Consider the following 20,076-nt stretch of genomic DNA (forward strand, 5'->3'; position numbering starts at 1 on the left):
AGACGGGACCTTAGGTCCGAAACGCTTGTGGAAAGCCGCACAATCATGAATCCCCACCATGTGAGGCAACACGCGAACCACCCAATCTTCAATGTTGAAGATAGAAGAGACATCGAGCACGCAATAAAAACACTTACGGTTATGATTCCAATGCGCGGGAAGCCTAGTCGGATCCACCACCAAGTGCTCGGTCTTGATAAAGAAATACTTGTGCCAGAATATCCAATTCGTTCTGTCATCCATCTTAACCACCAGCCCTCTAGTCCCACGATGTCGTAGGTGTATCATAGTACCCCTATAAAAACTAGGTGAAAATAAGTGCAGCAGATGGCGAACATCAACCTCACAGCCAGCCAATTCCACGTACTTCGTCAGCATCAAGAAAGCTTTATACAAGTAAAGAGAGAGTTGCGCCGGGTAGACGTTGTAAAACCGACAAAATTCCTCCGCCAGCGAAAGGAGAAGAAAAGTGTAGCCGATCAAGAATGGGTAGACATAGAAGGCACAATACCCGGGTCGATGGACCTCCACGATATCGCCATCGGCCAAAACTATCTCAATGTGGGGAGGGATGTGATATTTGGATCGAAGGTCGGCTATATGAGGCGGTCCGGTCTCGGAGGGCACCTGAGTAGGAGCAAGAGCAGGTTCCTTTGGAAAATCATGCCTAACCAAAGGGTTTTTGGGAACTATCTCCTCCGCGGTCGGGAAGCTATCATCCTCCTCAGCCATGAATTCTTTACCAACGGGAGGAAGGGCCACTGATAACGGAGTGGCATTGGAAACTTTGTCATGAATGTGAGGGGCTTGTGACATATTTCGAAAGTAAAACATATTCTACCAATCCCGAAGACGAAGGTGATAACTGGGTAAGGAATAAGGGAATGGAATCGGAAAAGCAAAATCAGGAGCAGAAATTAGGGAAGAAGATCAAAGAAGAATAGTGCTCATGCAAGATAAAGGATGGTGAAAACTTTCAAAAAATGAAACCCCCATCTATTTATAGGGCTTGGGGCGCAAGAATCGAAGCAAACGATTGTCAATGGCACTAAAACCAAAGCGGAAGATGCACAAATGCTGCCTCGGGAAGATGCGTAATGATGACGCGCGTGGCCATGATGTCACCCCACGATAGCCACACCAACCATAACTTCACTGGCTACGCTGTTCTCTCAATCTCGACCGGTCAGACTTATCCAACACAACCAAGTTTCTCCTCAATGAAGCAAATCATGTCTGCTTATCAAGGGCGTGCAGGACCACGACCTCAACAAGCTGAGGGACTAACTGTATTGGTCTAAATTTGGTGATTTGGTAATAGTAGATAAATGGTATCAAGGACGGGGTCAACCATGGTGTAATAACGGGAAGCCATCCTCGAGAGGGCTGTTGTCCAGGACGAGCAGTTTGAAGTGAAGGAATAACGGTAGGGTAGGTTCAAATATGAATACAAGGAATATTCCTTTGGATATTCCTTATTTTGTACTTTTTATCAAGATATCCCTTATAAATAGGAAGAGATAGAGAATAACAAGGGGATCTTCACTTTCTGAGAAAAATACATTGTAAAGGGTTGACTCAAGAGAATATACGAAAAGATATCTTGTTCATTGATTATATTATTCAAGTGCATGTTACTCGATCTTGACCCACAAGATCCAAAGATTCCATAACTATCTTCATTTCTCTTCTTTTCACGTTGTTGTCAGGGGAAGGAACCATCCAAATCATACAATAATTGGGTAGTAGATTCCTTCTTGCTATATTTATTGCCATCTTCTACATTTATTGCATATTTATGTTATCACATTACTAGTATTCACTGAATATAAATGTGCTCTTTAACGCTATCAAACGTCATTCACTACATCGATTCCTTAACACATTTGATCTAGAATTTATTAACCTTAACTAAGATTAATCCTATATCTCATCAGTAATTAGTTTAACTAAAAGGTTCAACACTTTTTTGGTCAAACAATTTAGCGCCATTATCTCGATGTGTTTGGCCCTTTTGCTCATCCAGTGTAATTATGTTTAGAGTTAAAATCAAAGTAAATTGATTTGTTTTTTTAAATTAAAATTTCAGCTATTAGAAATTACGAACTGTATTTCTTTCGGTTCATATGCTTACATTTTTCCTTCTTATTTTTATTATGTTTTAAAAGGATTGAGATATTTCTACATTTAAAAACTCCTTGATCATAAAATTCTTATTTTACCTTAGTGACATAGGAGTAATAAAACCGGCTAGATACTAAAGGTATCTTTGGTACATTACTAAATCAATTTGGTTTTTATATTATTAGCTTATTTTGCTGTTAAAATCATACACGTACTTTAAAACTTAGTGTATACGGTGACAATCGGGGCTATCCGATTTCGTCCTTCGATGGAGAAAAAGATACCATGTCGAAAGGCCAGGACGTCGAGTCCGGAATCGATGTTGCTTTATAAGTTGAAATAACTTTCTTGTTATTTCACTTACTGTTCATCAAAGTTGCTTTATAGTTTGCTATTCCTATTATTACATCTCGAGATTATCATAGGCCGAGGTCGATATTTGGCTTGCATACTGGTTTGATTTATTTTATTCTCTAATTTACCTATTTAATTCCTTGCTTATCAATTGGGATTGGACTAAATCACATATCCCTACAACAACACGTAAGTTTAATTGTTACTCGAATTTTAGGTTAAACAGTTTGGCGCCCACCGTGGGGCTCAGGATAAAAGTAATTGTTTCAGTGCTAATTCTGATAACACACGTTATTTCACACTTGTTCTTGGAACGTATTTTTTGCTCTCAGGTTAAAACATGTCGAACTCACAAAACGCACCAGTACATGGTGATGATGGTCTCGGATTTCACGGGAAAAATGACAATGTAATTGCTCCAGGAGACGGGGTGCCACTGGCTAATCTTGGGGGAGAGTTGGTTGCCGATCCAGTCGATATTAGCTCGCACGTTGCTCTAAATGCGGACCTAGGCGCGGACCCCAAAGGGAGTGTACACAGGGAAGGCCGATCTGGTGGTCAAGGTACACAAGACAGAGGAGACGGAGGATTTAGTCTCTAGGTGATATTCGAGATGTTACAGGCTCAGCAGGCCACTATCGCCCTGTTGCAAAATTATCATAGGACTCCAAGTGGGGTCGAGCCGGAAATCCCTCGTCGTACCGAGATAGTGCCAGAAAGGTCGAAGGATAACGAATCAGGGACTGATCCTGCAATAATGAAAATGTTTTAGGAGTTCACCAAAATAATTGAATCAGGAGAGAAGAAAATCGAAGATAATGATAAAAAAGTGGAAATATAAAACTCCCGAGTTTATCAGATACCGGGGCACCCCCGATCCTAAAGGGTTTGGATTAGAAAAAGTTCGTGCAGAAGCCTTTTTCTCAGAGTGCGGCTCTGAAGCCCATTCATAAAAAGTTCTGTATTACGGATATACCTAAATACAACGGGACCACCGATCCTAATAAACAAATCGCTATGTACACGTGCAGAATAAAGGAAAATGACTTAGAAGATGATGAGATTGAGTTTGTTTTGTTGAAAAAATTTGGGGAAACTTTATCAAAGGGAGCGATGATTTGATATCACAACCTGCACCAAATTACATCGAATCATTTGACATGTTAGAAGATTCTTTTTGTGAAAGCACATGCCGAGGCCATAAAGGTCGCAACAAGAAAATTGGACCTTTTCAAGATAAGACAAAGGGATAACGAAATGCCGATGGAGTTTGTATCCCGATTTCAAATAGAACGCATGGAGTTGCCACTGGTCACAGATGATTGGGACGTTCAATCTTTCACTCAAGGGTTGAACGAGCGGAGTTCGATTGCTTCACGACAGTTGAAATAGAATTTGGTCGAGTATCCAGCTGTAACTTGGATAGATGTGCACAATCGATATCAATCGAAGATCATGATCGAGGATGACCAATTAGGAGTCCCTTATGGTTCAGTACATCCAAACAGGTCAGCAGTTAAAACCCCGAGGGACATTGACAGGGAGCCAGGGTCAAACAGAGAACGATATCAACCATATACCGCAGATAGAAGGAACAATGGTTCAGGATGCAATTCCACACGGAATGATTGAAGAAGTGATTAAGGACAGAATTCTCAGGGACTTATGAGAAAAAATGGTTTTGGCAAGCATGTCGATCCCATAGAGACACCTCGGTTATCGGAATATAATTTTAGCATCGACACATCGGGCATTGTATCGGCAATCGGAAGGATCAAATATACTAGGTAGCCCAGACCCATACAGACCGATCCTTCCCAAAGAAACCCAAATTTGATGTGCAAGTATCATGGCACACATGACCACAAGACCGAGGATTGCAGGTAATTAAGAGAGGAGGTAGCCTGTCTATTCAATGAGGGCCACATTCGAGAGTTCCTCATCAATCGAGCCAAGAATCATTTTAGAGAAAGAGACACCAACAGGAAAAATGAACAGGAGGAACCCCAGCATGTCATTCATATGATCGTTGGTGGGGTCAACATTCCACAGGGACCCATATTCAAATGCACTAAGGTATAAATCACCGGGGAGAAATGAATCCGAGATTATATGCCCGAAGGCTCCTTATCATTAAATGACGAAGAAGTAGAAGGCATTTCTCAGCCACACAACGACGCTCTGGTAATTTCTGTCTTATTAAAGAAAGTTCAAGTTAAGCGTGTTTTAGTGGATCCAGGTAGCTCAGTAAATATCATCCAATCAAGGGTGGTAGAGCAGCTCAGCCTACAAGATCAAATCGTGCACGCAGCTCGAGTCTTAAACAACTTTAATATGGCTAGTAAAACAACTAAAGGGGAGATTATTTGCCGGTGAACGTGCTGGAACCATTCAAGATACCAAATTCCACGTGATTGAGGGCAACATTAGGTACAATGCCCTACCCAGAAGGCCTTGGATCCGCAATATGAGGGCAGTCCCCTCGACTCTCCATAAAATGATGAAATTCTCGACGACAGACGGTGTAAAAATAGTATACGGGGAGCAACATGCTGCAAAGGAAATGTTTGTGGTTGATGAGGTAGTGCCGATATCGATGTTGTCAACCTCGAAAAGGTCAAGTATCAAAGGTAAACAGGAAGACAAATAGCAATCATAGCCACCAGCCTCGACCAAATCGAGGAAGCAGGGAATAGTAGTAGAAGAAGAAGAAGAAGAGGATTTTCTAACTCCCCAAACTTTCGTCGTTCCCGAAGATTCGAAGCCACCAAATCAACGGTCGAAGAGCTGGAACAAGTTATATTGATCGAGTACCTGCCCGAGCGAAAAGTATACCTGGGAACGGGATTAACCCTCGAACTCAGGAAAAAGCTTATTCAATTTCTTATTGATAACATAGATTGTTTTGCTTGGTCCCATTTAGACATGGCAAGGATCCCACTGGAGATAATGACGCATTGGCTAAAACTTAACCCCAGGTTCAAATTGGTGAAACAAAAGAGAAGGCCACAGTCCGAGGTAAAGCACACATTCATAAAGGATGAGGTAACTAAACTTCTCAAAATAGGGTCTATCCCGAATGGTTAGCCAATGTAGTCGCAGTACCTAAAAAAGGGAACAAACATAGAATGTGTGTGGATTATAAAGATTTAAACAAGGAATGCCCCAAAAATTCTTTTTCACTGCCTAACATCGATTGCATGATCGACGCCACGACTGGACATGAGATCCTTACCTTTCTCGATGCTTATTTCGGGTATAGTCAAATTCAAATGAACCTAGAAGACTAGGAAAAGACTTCATTTATCACCAAGTATGGAACGTATTGTTATAATGTAATGCCCTTCGGGCTAAAAAATATTGGAGCTACTTACCAACGCCTAGTAAATAAAATGTTCGAAGAACAAATAGGTAAGTCAATGGAAGTTTATATCGATGACATGTGAGTTAGGTCCCTACGCGCAGAGGACAATTTGGCTCATTTGCAAGAAACGTTCAAGATTTTGAGGAAATATAACATGAAGCTCAACCCCGAGAAATATGCTTTCGGGGTCGGTTCAAGCAAATTCCTAGGCTTCATGGTGTCGAATTGGGGGATCGAGATCAACCCCAATAAAATCAAGGCCATCAAAGACATCACTGTCATGGACAGTATAAAGGTTGTGCAGAGGCTAACTGGACGGATAACTGCTTTAGGCCGATTCATCTCAAGGTCATCGGATCGAAGCCATAGATTTTTCTCTCTACTCAATAAGAAGAACTTTTTTGCTTGGACCCCGGAATGCCAACATGCATTAGAGAAATTAAAGCGATACATGTCGAGCCCGCTGCTTCTTCACACTCCAAAGGCAGATAGGAACTTTACTTATACTTGGCAGTATCAGAGATCACGGTAAATGGTGTCTTGTTTCGAGAAGAGCAAGGTACGCAATTTCTCATTTATTATGTAAGTCGAACCTTAGAAGAAGCAGATACTAGATATCCACACTTAGAGAAATTGGCACTTGCACTAATAAGCGTCTCTAGAAAGTTAAAACCATACTTTCAATGTCACCCCATATACGTGTTAAACACTTACCCACTTCGTAATATTTTGCACAAGCCCGAACTATCGGGCCAATTGGGCCGTCAAACTTAGTGGGTACGATATTGAGTATCTACCCCGAACGACCATTAACTCTCAAATTCTAGCGGACTTCGTGGCCGATTTCATGCCAACCCTCGTACCCAAAGTTGAAAAAGAACTCTTGATAAAATCAGGCACATCAGCGGGGATATGGACTCTTTTCACAGACGGTGTTTTGAATGTGAAGGGGTCCGGGCTAGGCATCATTTGAAGCTGCCCACGGATAGCACTATTAGACAGTCTATCAAAACTTCTAGGTTGACTAACAGTGAGGTCGAGTACGAGGCCATGATTGTAGGTCTCGAGCTAGCTAAAAGCTTGGGAGTAGAAGTCATTGAAGCTAAGTATGACTCTTTACTGGTGGTAAACCAAGTAAACAAAACCTTCAAAGTTCGAGAGGATAAAATGAAAATGTATTTAGACAAGTTGCAGGTAACTTTGAACCATTTCAACGAATGGACTTTATAGCATGTACCTCGAGAGCAAAACAGTAAGGCCGATACATTTGCAAATCTGGGGTCATCGGTCGAGGAAGATGAGATCAGCTTGGGGACTGTCGTTCAACTCTCGAGATCTGTGATCGAGGAAGGTCATGCCGAGATAAACTCGACAAGCTTAACCTAGGATTGGAGGAATAAATATATTGAGTATTTGAATAACGAAAAGCTCCCATCAGACACTAAAAAGTCGAGGGCCCTATGAACCAAAGTTGCTCGATTCACATTGGCTGAAGATGGAACATTATAAAAAAGGACATTTGACGAACCATTGGCGGTATGCTTAGGACTAGGAGACACCGATTATATTTTATGAGAGGTCCAAGAAGGTACTTGTGGGAACCACTTCGGCGCTTGTCACACCTCCTTTTTCCGCACCAGAGAGGGTGCAAGGGAGTTTTTCCAATTAAAGGACAATCGAAATGGGATTGGTTTATTTATTTCAGAGTCGCCACTTGGGAGATTTAGGGTGTCCCAAGTCACCAATTTTAATCCCGAATCGAGGAAAAGAATGACTCCATATTACAGTCTGCGCACCAGAAATCCGGATAAGGAATTCTGTTAACCCGGGAGAAGGTGTTAGGCATTCCCGAGTTCCGTGGTTCTAGCACGGTCGCTCAACTGTCATATTCGGCTTATTTATCTGATTTTAAATACCATTATGAACCAATGTGCCAATTTTAACTTTTTACCGCTTTATTGTTATTATTTCAAAAGGATGTGAACATCGCTTAAAACATGTCCTTGGACTGCGTCACATGAAATGCACCCACAATCTGGAACATATTTTATTTGATGTTTTGGGATTTGGATCTGGGTCGCATGAAATGCACACCCCAAGTTTTAAGAAAGTAGATTATTAAACACGCACCTAAAGAGACTATCGTGTTATTATTTTGGGAAGGGCCGTGAAATTTGCTAAACGGCCCGTCCCGGAATCTAAGTATTTAATATATATATTTAGAGGGCCCCGCAGCTTCTACATTTTTGTTTGTCGAGGCTCGTCTCATTTTTATTTTAAAGGATAAACCTATAATGACTATATTTCCTATTAAGTTCGTCTCTAAAATAAAAGAAAATCTCTTAATTATTTACATGCTTGCAGATTATTTACAGCAGGATCCGAAATGCTTTTACAGAATAAGGAAACATGACCATGCATATGGACAGCTGATCGAACATTATGGGCCCAAATCCAGCTCATGCGGGATGGGCCAGACCTGGGCCACTGTTTATCCGAGGCGGGTCTGTTTGGTCTGTTTTGACCTGGGCTCGACCTTCATAAGGTTGAGGGGCGCGGACTTGTGCTAATTGTTATAAGGGTGTGGCTTGATAATTATAACGAGGCAGTTTATCAAAAGAGAATGAAAATTAACTAAGGCGGATAGTTTTATTCTTTGACATGCATTAAAAGAGAATGCTAATTACAAAACACAACTAATTTCCAAGACATAGCCTAGTATACTGCCAATCCTTTTGTCTGTTAACCTAACCAACATATGATATTAAACCATACTACATTTTTTGTATTAACTATATGAAAGGACCAACTCCAATACCCAAACAAGATTGTAAACCATTACACACTACATAATCATCTATATAGCAACTACATGTGGACATAGATGTCTTCAAATCTTCCCTTTTGTATTCATGCTCGACTTTCAAATTACATGGACAATATTAGTTGTGTACCTGGTATAGAGGAACAAAAGAAGAAGGAAAAGGATCAGCTGAATAGTACACAACAAACAACAGCACAGCAGATTCACAGCAACAACACAACAACAACAACCAGCCAACAATGATGAAGCTCAGCAAGGAGTCGAGCAACAAATAAACAATCCCAGAAAAACAGAGTAGGAAATAACAGCCCAGAATGTTGAATGTAACAGCAACAGAAATCCAATGACCACAAGAAAGCTTGGCAAACGACAGAAAAGCAAAACCACAAAGACAACCTGATCAAACTGGACTCTTACACAGTTTCTTCTAGACAATACTCATTCACAATGTTCTGAAATTTATTCCTGTTTTTCCTTTTTCAGTTTTCTTACTCACAGAATCTCTCAAGACTCAAAAAAATGAACCCCCTTTCTAATGGAAAGTCTGCCTCTTTTATAGCCTAACCTTAACACTTTACAGTCTGTTTTACAACTCAAAATTGCCCCCCCTCGTTGTTTTTCCACTCACTTCTTTTAAATAAACAAAACTCCCATCAAATCCCTGACAGCCCCTCTCTCTTTTGTTGTTAAAATGTACTGATCACTTGTTTATTTAACCAAAGTATGGGCAGTAGGAATATAATCTGACAGCACATGCTGTCCAATTATTTTAATTCCTTAAAGCTAACCATACACATGCTGCCCACGGTCTAAACCAAATGGCATCGTGTTTTAAAATCAAAGTTTGAATTTGCCATTATAACCTTTCCCCTAGATGTTCTTTAATTCGATTTGAACAAAATCAATAGGCAATACAATTCAGTTTCTAATGGGACTCAAATACGATCACAGCAGAAATAAGCAATACGAATCAAGTTGTTACCACTAACGATTGAAACTAATTGACGACATATATCGACTCGACTATATTAATCGTAACACATAACAATCAATCGTTCATATAAACAATACGTATAGAGTCCCGAATGACTTCAGACAAATTTGTTCAAACACTGGGAACTTATATGAATTAAACTCGTTTGACGACTAATCTAATTGATGAGCACGTATATCACAGGGTATATTCAGAACACAAACAGAAGACAATTGACCAAATATAAAGGCCTTTAACAGAGATGGAAGAAATCCGAATGAAAAATAACAAAATGACAAACAAACACAACGAAATATGCTGACAACTTAATTAGAACTAAAACAAAAGAAAGGAAAACTTACCAAAAGAGTTTGAAATCAAAATGACCCAAATCTGACTCAACTTCGAACTCTTGAGGCCGAACAAACTTTAATCAGGGTGTTCTCACGTGAGAACACCTTGATTAAGGTCTATTAGACCTCAAACCCTTGTCAAGACCGGCCGGATTCCCCAGGTGCATGTGTTTCAAGTTCTGGATTTTCAGATCTGGATTTTTAGGAGTTGTGGGTAGATTCGGACCAAACCAAGCTTGGTTTGGTCACGAGGAAGGTCAGGGGAGTGTCTGGTATGAAGATGGGGTGGTTTGGCATAGATCGAGTTTTGTCTCGAATCTTCAAATCCAGATTCGAGACGATAGGAGGTGATTCGAGGTTCGTGGTTAGTGGATTCGTGTTCAGGGGAGTGAGGGGGTCTTAGGGTGTTCGGGAGGTAGCCACCGGCGTTCATGCCGCCGGGTTTTGGTGGAAGGGAAACCAGGGCGGCTTGCTAGGGTTTGGGGTTTCAGCTTGGGGAAGGAGACGAGTGAGGGGTGGGGTTCGGATAGGGGGCGTGGGGTGAAGGGTTGAGTTTATATATGGGGAAGGGATTGGATCTGAGCCGTTAGATCAGATGATCTCAACGGCTTGGATCTGATGCTGAGAAATGAGACGGGGTCATTTGGTAGTTAAACGGGGTCGTTTGGTTTAAGTGAGGGGTTGGATCGGATTGGTTCCTGGGTCGGGTTTTGAAACGGGTTACTGATAGAGGTCCTGAGCCGTTGGATCGAGAGTTTGAACGGCCCAGATCAGACGCATGATGCGGCGTCGTTTCGGGAGGTGGTCAGGGCAGGCCTGGTTTGGACCGGGTCAGATCGTTGGTTTGGGCCTATTTTTGTCTTATTTTTTTTGGGACCAAATTGATTTCAACTTTCTTTTGTTTTCTAATTTAAAGAAAAATAAAAATAACTAATAAAACAAATGAAATTAAAACAAATAACAATATAGCACTTCAACATAATTATCATACCAAATAAAAATGTTTAAGTAAGTTAAATCACAACCTAAAACGAACGACGCACATATATTTATATTTTTGAATTTTCTTTTAACGCCACATATATTTTTTGTATTTTTGTTTGATAATGACTAGATGCAAAATAGACAGACTCACAAACGACTAACGACACATGTCACGGAAAGATCGAAAAATTGTACAGCGAAGCCTTTTGCCACTATTTTTATTTTCTTTTGGAGCGATTGTCCGTGAAGCAAAAATCACGTGCTTACAGCTGACCCTCTTTGCACGAAGACACGAAGGGTTTTCGTGCAAAGATAAAGCGAGCGATTTTTGCCCGTCCGAATACTCTGTGTGAAGCATTTTTTTGAAAAAGATTTGACCGAACCTTTGCTTCAGAGGTTTCCTACATATCCTGGGCTGAACAGGAATCAGGTCAATGCAGTTCGGGAAATTTTGGTAGCTGGGACTACCATGTGACTGTAATGCTTGCTGCTGTTGTGCGCTGTTGTATGCTGCTGTAGGATGCTACTGCTCAACCGATCTCCCTGTTACATCGCTCTAAAAGGAAAAACAAGAAGTTAAGCTAGAGTATGAGATCTCATCTATCTCCCGCTTGTTCTTGTTGTCTTGCTTTCTTGTCGGCTAATGCTTTCCTCTGACGCCTTTATTTTGTGAACTTGGAGATGATGCTGGTCCTTCACCTTTTCTGAATGTCAGTTCTCATCACTTTGCTTGATTTGCTGGGAACATGGCTTTCTTCCTTAAATCTTTCAATGGTTTCTTCAGCGGTATGGCTTTTCATCAGAATTGTTATGTTGGGCGTGCCATAGCGTTCCCGAACTGCTTCTTTTGAGACGCTTCTTTTGAGACGCATTCCCTTTTCCTTTTAAATTGCGCGCTTGCCTCTGCAGTTGTCTGCTTCTTGGTGCTGGGGATTTTATTGTTTCCCGTTTGGGGATCTCTGTTGTAACCTTCCGTCTTCAGGTGGGGCTACTGATTCCAAACTCTAGAGCTAAAATGTATTCCCGCATTATACTGGTGGGCGACCTAGAACTTAAAATGCATTCCCGCATTATACTGGTGGGCGACCTAGAACTTAAATGTATTCCCGCATTATACTGGTGGGCGACCTAGAACTTAAATGTATTCCCGCATTATACTGGTGGGCGACCTAGAACTTAAAATGTATTCCCGCATTATACTGGTGGGTGACCTAGAACTTAAAATGTATTCCCGCATTATACTGGTGGGCGACCTAGAACTTAAATGTATTCCCGCATTATACTGGTGGGCGACCTAGAACTTAAATGTATTCCCGCATTATACTGGTGGGCGACCTAGAACTTAAAAGTATTCCTGCATTATACTGGTGGGCGACCTAGAACTTAAAATGTATTCCCGCATTATACTGGTGGGCGACCTAGAACTTAAAATGTATTCCCGCATTATACTGGTGGGCGACCTAGAACTTAAATGTATTCCCGCATTATACTGGTGGGCGACCTAGAACTTAAATGTATTCCCGCATTATACTGGTGGGCGACCTAGAACTTAAAATGTATTCCCGCATTATACTGGTGGGCGACCTAGAACTTAAAATGTATTCCCGCATTATACTGGTGGGCGACCTAGAACTTAAAAGTATTCCCGCATTATACTGGTGGGCGACCTAGAACTTAAATGTATTCCCGCATTATACTGGTGGGCGACCTAGAACTTAAATGTATTCCCGCATTATACTGGTGGGCGACCTAGAACTTAAAAGTATTCCCGCATTATACTGGTGGGCGACCTAGAACTTAAAAGTATTGAAATTGTTTCCCCGTTTTTTCGAGAAAATTTTCGACAATCGGCAGAAAATTTTCTGCCCCGGTTTTTGGTGACTTCCATGGCGTTGCATCTTGCTGCCATCATCAATTCTTTGCTCTCCTGCAACAGACAAAAGGATTTAGTCAGTTTTAATCGTGGTGGTAGAGGGTGCCTTTCTGGCGAGCCATTTTTCTCTCTTCCCCTTTTCTTGCTCTTTGTCCCCATAATTGGTTGGCGGGCAAAGTTGCCTGTTGGGGGTCTCTAGCCTGCTGGGGATTGGTTTTCAATTTATCCCCTTTTCTGCTTTCTCTTTAAACACATGATGTGGGAGTCTGCTTCTAACTCCCGAAACCACTCCCTTTGGAGCTTACTTCTTCCAAAATTTCCGAGCACGAATCCCTGCATTGCCTGGGACCGGCCTTTAAGACTGTTTGTATTATCCTACATTGGGATGAATTCCCCTTCGGTTTCTAGTAGTAAGCTTTGAAAAATCCTTTCAAGACACATTTTAGGAAAAGAATAAAAGATATGGAAAGGAGAAAATCTTTCTGAACCAATATTTTTGTGGGAGGAGACAATCAAAAGAACTTATCTGGAGGACACAACTGGTCCCCGTGATCATGACGTGCACCATAGATTCCCGACCCAGTCTATTTGTATCAATCGCTTTGCCCGATGGTCTGACTTGCTGGGGATGATAAAGGAGTGTTCATTTCGTTTCGAATGTGGTACCTTTGCTGATCTGTCTCGTCGCCTCATAGTGCCCTTCGAGGGGTTTTCACTAATGAGACTCTCTCTTTTCTCTCATCTCCCGGCGCCTCATGGTGCCTGTGAAGGTTTTCACCAATAAGACTCTCTCATTTCATATCCCTCATCTTACATCGCCTCTCGGTGCCTGTGAAGGTTTTCACCGATAAGACTCTCTCATTTTTATTTCTTTCGGGAAATCGGGGTGTTGTAGATACGTCCCTCCTTTCTGGAGATTCCCTTGACCATCAACTCATTTCCAGTCTTACGATCCTCTTCTTTGCTGGGGATCAGTGTATTATTCTCGGCCTTATTCGCCGGACTTGGCATCTCTCGAACATTGATCGGGAGGTCTTTTGGAGGTTGATGTTGGTTTTGGTGTGGGTTTGAAGAAAGGCTATAAAAACGAAAACAATTTGAAGGGTGATGTGCTACAACTTTTGGAATCAAACCTTTGTTGGAACTTAAAACATAACCTCTGCCCCAGTTTTCTTGCTTGAGGAATTTATCTTTTATGCTTATGTTGAGCTACGTGCGTTACGCACATTGTGCTATATTGTGCACACTATGTACATTATGCATCCTATATTTGCTATGATGCATACTATGTACATTATGCATCCTATATTTATTATGATGCACACTATGACCGAGCCGTGAGGCGCCTACGTATCCTCTTTGAGGAATCAGGTCAAACGTAGTTCCCACAGTTTTATATTCCTTGATTTTTCTTTTCTTTCTTTTCATTTTCTTTTCCTTGTCTTTTTCTTTTCTTTTCTTTTTCTTTTCTTTTCTCTTTTTTTTTCATATCTTTCCCATTAGTGATTCCAAAAGAGGGGTATTGAAAGAATTGCTTAAGGCTCAAAGGGGGAAGCGAGGGTTAAAAGTGTTTGGATAGAAGAAAGAATTGCCTCCGTCATCTCATTATTCAACAAATGCCAAATACAAACAAATAAACCAAAAGTTGCCATAATTAAAGAAGTTACGCATAATATCTCTTGACTGCATCTGAATTGATGGCCATGTCGGCACATCTACCTTCGACATCTGTCAAACACAAAGCACCGTTGGACAATACTCTGGTCACGATATAAGGCCCTTGCCAATTTGGGGCGAATTTGCCTTTTGCCTCGACCTGATGTGGGAGGATCTTCTTCAATACTTGCTGCCCTACTTCAAATTTCCTGGGGCGCACCTTCTTATTATACGCTCTTGCCATTCTCTTCTGGTACAGCTGACCATGGCACACTGCTGCCAATCTTTTCTCATCTATCAGGCTCAACTGTTCCAATCGAGCCTTGACCCATTCATCATCATCAATCCCGGCTTCAGCGACAATTCGGAGGGACGGAATTTCGACCTCCGCTGGTATCACGGCCTCAGTTCCATACACCAACAAATAAGGAGTTGTGCCTATGGAAGTCCGGACGGTAGTGCGGTAACCCAACAAGGCAAAGGGTAACTTCTCGTGCCATTGTCTGGACCCTTCCACCATTTTTCGCAGTATCTTCTTGATATTCTTATTGGCTGCTTCGACTGCTCCATTCGCCTTAGGACGATATGGGGTGGAATTGCGGTGTGTAATCTTGAATTGTTGGCACACCTATCTCATCAAGCTGCTATTAAGATTCGCACCGTTGTCCGTGATGATCACTTTTGGGATCCCAAATCTGCAGATTATATGGGAGTGAACAAAGTCCACCACTGCCTTCTTGGTTACTGATTTGAAGGTTTTAGCCTCAACCCATTTGGTGAAGTAATCAATGGTCACTAGAATGAACCTATGACCGTTGGACGCTGCTGGCTCGATGGGCCCAATGACATCCATGCCCCATGCTACAAACGGCCAGGGTGCTGACATCGTATGTAACTCTGTTGGCGGAGAATGAATCAAGTCTCCATGTATCTGGCACTGATGGCATTTCCTCACGAAAGTGATACAGTCGTGTTCCATGGTGAGCCAATAACACCCTGTTCGAAGGATTTTTCTTGCCAATACATATCCGCTCATGTGTGGCCCACAAACTCCAGCATGTACTTCTGCCATAACCGACGTTGCCTGCCCGGCATCTATGCATCTCAACAATCCCAAATCCGGGGTTCTTTGTACAATACTCCTTCACTGAGGAAGAAACCATTCGACAAACGCCGAAGGGCTCTTTTTTGGTCTCCAGAGGCATGTTCTGGATATATCCCCATCCTGAGGTATTCCTTGATATCATGAAACCAGGGTTCGCCATCTGCTTCCTCTTCTATGGCATTGCAGTAGGCGTGCTGATCACGGACCTGGATGTGTAGAGGATCAACATACATTTTGTCAGGGTGGTGCAGCATTGATGCCAAGGTGGCCAAGGCATCCGCAACCTCATTGTGAACTCTCGGGATGTGTTTGAACTTTACCGATCGAAATTGCTTGCTCAGATCATGCAAGCATTGTCGGTATGGTATGAGCTTTAGATCTCGTGTTTCCCATTCACCCTGAATTTGATGTACCAAGAGGTCCGAGTCTCCCAAGACCAAGACGTCTTGGACATCCATGTCAGCAGCCAAGCGTAGACCCAGAATGCAAGCCTCATACTCGGCCATATTGTTGGTGCAATAAAAACGGAGTTGAGCCGTAACAGGATAATGTCGTCCTGTTTCAGAAATGAGTACTGCTCCTATTCCAACCCCTTTTGCGTTTGCATCTCCATCGAAGAAAAGCTTCCAACCCGGTTCCTCAGGCAATTCCAACTCATTTGTATGCATTACCTCTTCGTCAGGAAAATACGTTCTTAAGGGCTCGTATTTTTCATCAACGGGATTCTCTGCCAAATGGTCTGCCAGCGCCTGGGCTTTCATGGCCGTCCTCGTCACATAGATGATATCAAACTCTGTGAGCAGAATTTGCCATTTTGCCAACCTTCCCGTGGGCATAGGTTTCTGAAAGATATACTTCAATGGGTCCAAGCGGGATATGAGATAAGTAGTATATGAAGACAGGTAGTGCTTCAACTTCTGAGCTACCCAAGTTAGGGCGCAGCACGTTTTCTCGAGTTGAGTGTACTTGACCTCATGCACTGTGAATTTCTTGCTAAGATAGTAGATGGCTTGCTCCTTCCTTCCTGTGTCGTCATGTTGCCCCAACACACAACCAAATGAATTTTCCAAGACCGTCAGGTAAAGGATTAGGGGTTTCCCGGGCTTAGGTGGGACCAATACGGGTGGATTAGACAGATACCCTTTGATTTGGTCGAAAGCTTCCTGACACTCTGCTGTCCAACCTACTGCAGCGTCCTTTCTCAGCAGCCGAAATATGGGCTCACAAGTTGCTGTGAGTTGAGCGATGAACCTGCTGATATAATTGAGTCTACCCAGCAAACTCATTACCTCTGTTTTGTTCCTTGGCGGTGGCAAATCTCGGATGGATTCAATTTTGGATGGGTCTAACTCAATCCCCCGTCGACTGACGATGAATCCTAGCAACTTTCCTGATGGAACCCCGAATGCGCATTTGGCCGGGTTAAGCTTGATATCATACCTTCGGAGTCTTTGGAAAAATCTCCTTAGGTCTGCTACATGGTCCTCCCGACGCCAAGATTTGATGATCACATCATCGACGTACACCTCAATTTCCTTGTGTATCATGTCATGAAACACGGCAGTCATTGCCCGCATGTACATTGCCCCGGCGTTCTTTAATCCGAATGGCATTACCCGATAGCAGTAGGTTCCCCATGGCGTGATAAACGTTGTCTTCTCAGCATCCTCCTCGTCCATTAGGATCTGATGATAACCCGCATAGCAATCCACAAAGGATCCGATCTCGCGCCCTGCGCAATTATCGATCAAGATATGAATGTTGGGTAGAGGAAAATTTTCCTTGGGACTTGCTTTGTTGAGGTTGCGGTAGTCAACGCACACCCTGATTTTTCCATCCTTCTTTGGGACTGGTACCACATTGGCCAACCATTCGGGATATCGAGTGACCCGAATGACCTTTGCTTGTAACTGCTTAATCACTTCTTCCTTGATCTTTACATTCATTTCCGTTTTAAATTTCCTTAGTTTTTGCTTGACCGGAGGGTATGCCGGGTCAGTGGGTAATTTGTGAACCACTAAATTGGTGCTTAATCCAGGCATATCATCATATGACCAGGCAAAAATGTCTTTGAATTCCCTGAGAGTTTTGATCAATTCTGCTCTGACATTCGGCTCAATGTGGATGCTAATTTTGGTCTCTTGGACGTTATCAGCGTCTCCTAGATTCACCGCCTCGGTGTCATTTAAGTTAGGCTTGGGTTTCTCTTCAAACTGGCACAGTTCTCTGTTTATTTCTTCGAAGGCTTCACCTTCGTCACATTCAGATTCATCGTCACAAACGACCTTTTGCATCATTGAGTCGGTTTCAGATTGATTTATTAGACTAGGTCGAAGATCCGCTGTGCATGCCATGTCATTAGAACCAGTAAAAAGAGAACTGTTCAGAAAGAAAAAGAACAAGACAAAAATTAAAATGAGACAAAAGAAGAGAACTTTATTAAATTTACGGGATAAAAGGGTTCACACTTTTACAAAAACGAAAGTAAAATTTGGATTACACCCTTGAATAATCCGATCAAACAAACAAACAAACAAAACATTAATCAAAGCCTACTACCAAGACTCCTCTCGGACAGGAAGAGGAGTAACCGTCCAATTGTTGGTCTTGGCCTCAGGCCCCACAAATTGTATCTCTGCTCTGCTGGAACCTTCTCCAGCTTCCACCATACTGACATCTGTGAATAGCCTCTCAAAACTCTGATTCAGGTCTTCATTTATACCGATCAAAGGTCCTCGAATCTTTGGGATCGCTGACCCCTTGGCACTTGCTTTAACAAAAGACCTTGAGAGGCGTGGCACTGGTTTAGGCAGAAACCAGACCCTCTTCTTCATTCTTCGCGCCTCCTTCCTGTCTGCTGCGGTTGGTTTGAACCCCAACCCGAAGGTTTCCAGATTCTTAGGAAGGGAAACAGGTTGGACTATCCCTTGAAGTTCAACTCCCAGGCCTTTTCCCGGCACAAATCCATTACCCAGCATTTCTGATACCATCATGACTGTTGCGGCAGCTACCCTAGGGTGCGGGATGATTTCTCCTTCAGAAATTTTGTTGGCCGACCCTGTATCGAGAATCTGGTAGACCCAGGGACCCTTGTCATCAGTGGTCTCTATGAAAGGCACAATGGTTCCGCTCATGGTGCATGTTGTATCCTCGCCGTGCAACACGACCTCTTGTCTTTCCCACTCGAACTTCACTGTCTGATGTAGGGTGGAAGGCACCGCTTTAGCTGCATGAATCCAGGGTCGTCCTAACAGCAAGTTGTAAGATACCGTGGCGTCCAATACCTGGAATTCCATGGTAAACAGGACCGGACCAATGGTCAGTTCAAGTACAACATCCCCCACAGTGGCTGTTCCGTTTCCGTCAAACCCCCGGACACAGATGCTATTCTCCCGGATTCTTCCACGGTTAATCTTTAACTGGTCCAGGGTGGATAATGGACAAATATTGGCGCTTGAGCCGTTATCCACCAATACTCGGGTTACCACTGAGTCTTCACATTTGACAGCTAGGTATAGAGCTTTATTGTGCTCCGTTCCTTCCACTGGCAGGTCATCATCTGAGAATGTCACTCTGTTCACCTCGAAAATCTTGCTAGCAATGGTTTCCAGGTGGTTTACAGAAATCTCACTGGGTACATGGGCCTCGTTCAATATCTTTAACAGGGCCCGACGATGTTCCTCGGAATGGAGGAGTAATGACAATAGTGAGATCTGGGCAGGTGTTTTTCTCAGCTTCTCAACCACAGAATAGTCTTGTACTTTCATCTTCCTCAGGAATTCTTCAGCCTCTTCTTCTGACACTGGCTTTTTGGTTGCCACTGGGTTGGTTTTTCTTAACTCCACCGGAGCGAAACATCGACCTGATCGAGTCAGCCCTTGCGCTTCACAACTGACTTTTTCCACCTGTTTTCCTTGGTACGTCACCACTGCCTTTTCATATCTCTAGGGCATAGCCCTGCTGTCAATCATCGGCAGTTGGACCACAGGCTTTATGGTCACCCGTTCTTTACATACCCCTTTCAACACGACTGCCGGTGTGGGCAGGATCCTTGGTATTACCAACTTGCTTGGCTCGGGTTTGCTTGCTATGACGGACGGGCTCTTCCCTAATATCACTACCGGCTTGACGCCTCCTCCCTGTGACTGTACACTCGTTCCTCCACTAGTTAAGACCTCTTTCGGGGCGGCTTGGATCATCATCACTGTTTGTGAGGGTTTTCTTAATTCTCCTCCCTCACACACCAACTCAATCATGTGAGTTTCGTGGTGCGCTGGCAGTGGGTTTTGGTTGATGTTAGGAGCCTCCGGTGTCTGGACCTCGATCTTATTGGTGTCAATAAGATCCTGTATGGCATGCCTTAACTTCCAGCACTTCTCGGTATCGTGCCCGAGCATTCCTGAACAGTATTCACAACTGATTGAACGATCCAAATTCTGAGGCGGGGGATTTGGTTCCCGTGTATG

The sequence above is a fragment of the Nicotiana tabacum genome, chromosome 8 (assembly GCF_000715075.1).
Source record: "Nicotiana tabacum cultivar K326 chromosome 8, ASM71507v2, whole genome shotgun sequence".
Lineage (NCBI taxonomy): Eukaryota > Viridiplantae > Streptophyta > Magnoliopsida > Solanales > Solanaceae > Nicotiana > Nicotiana tabacum.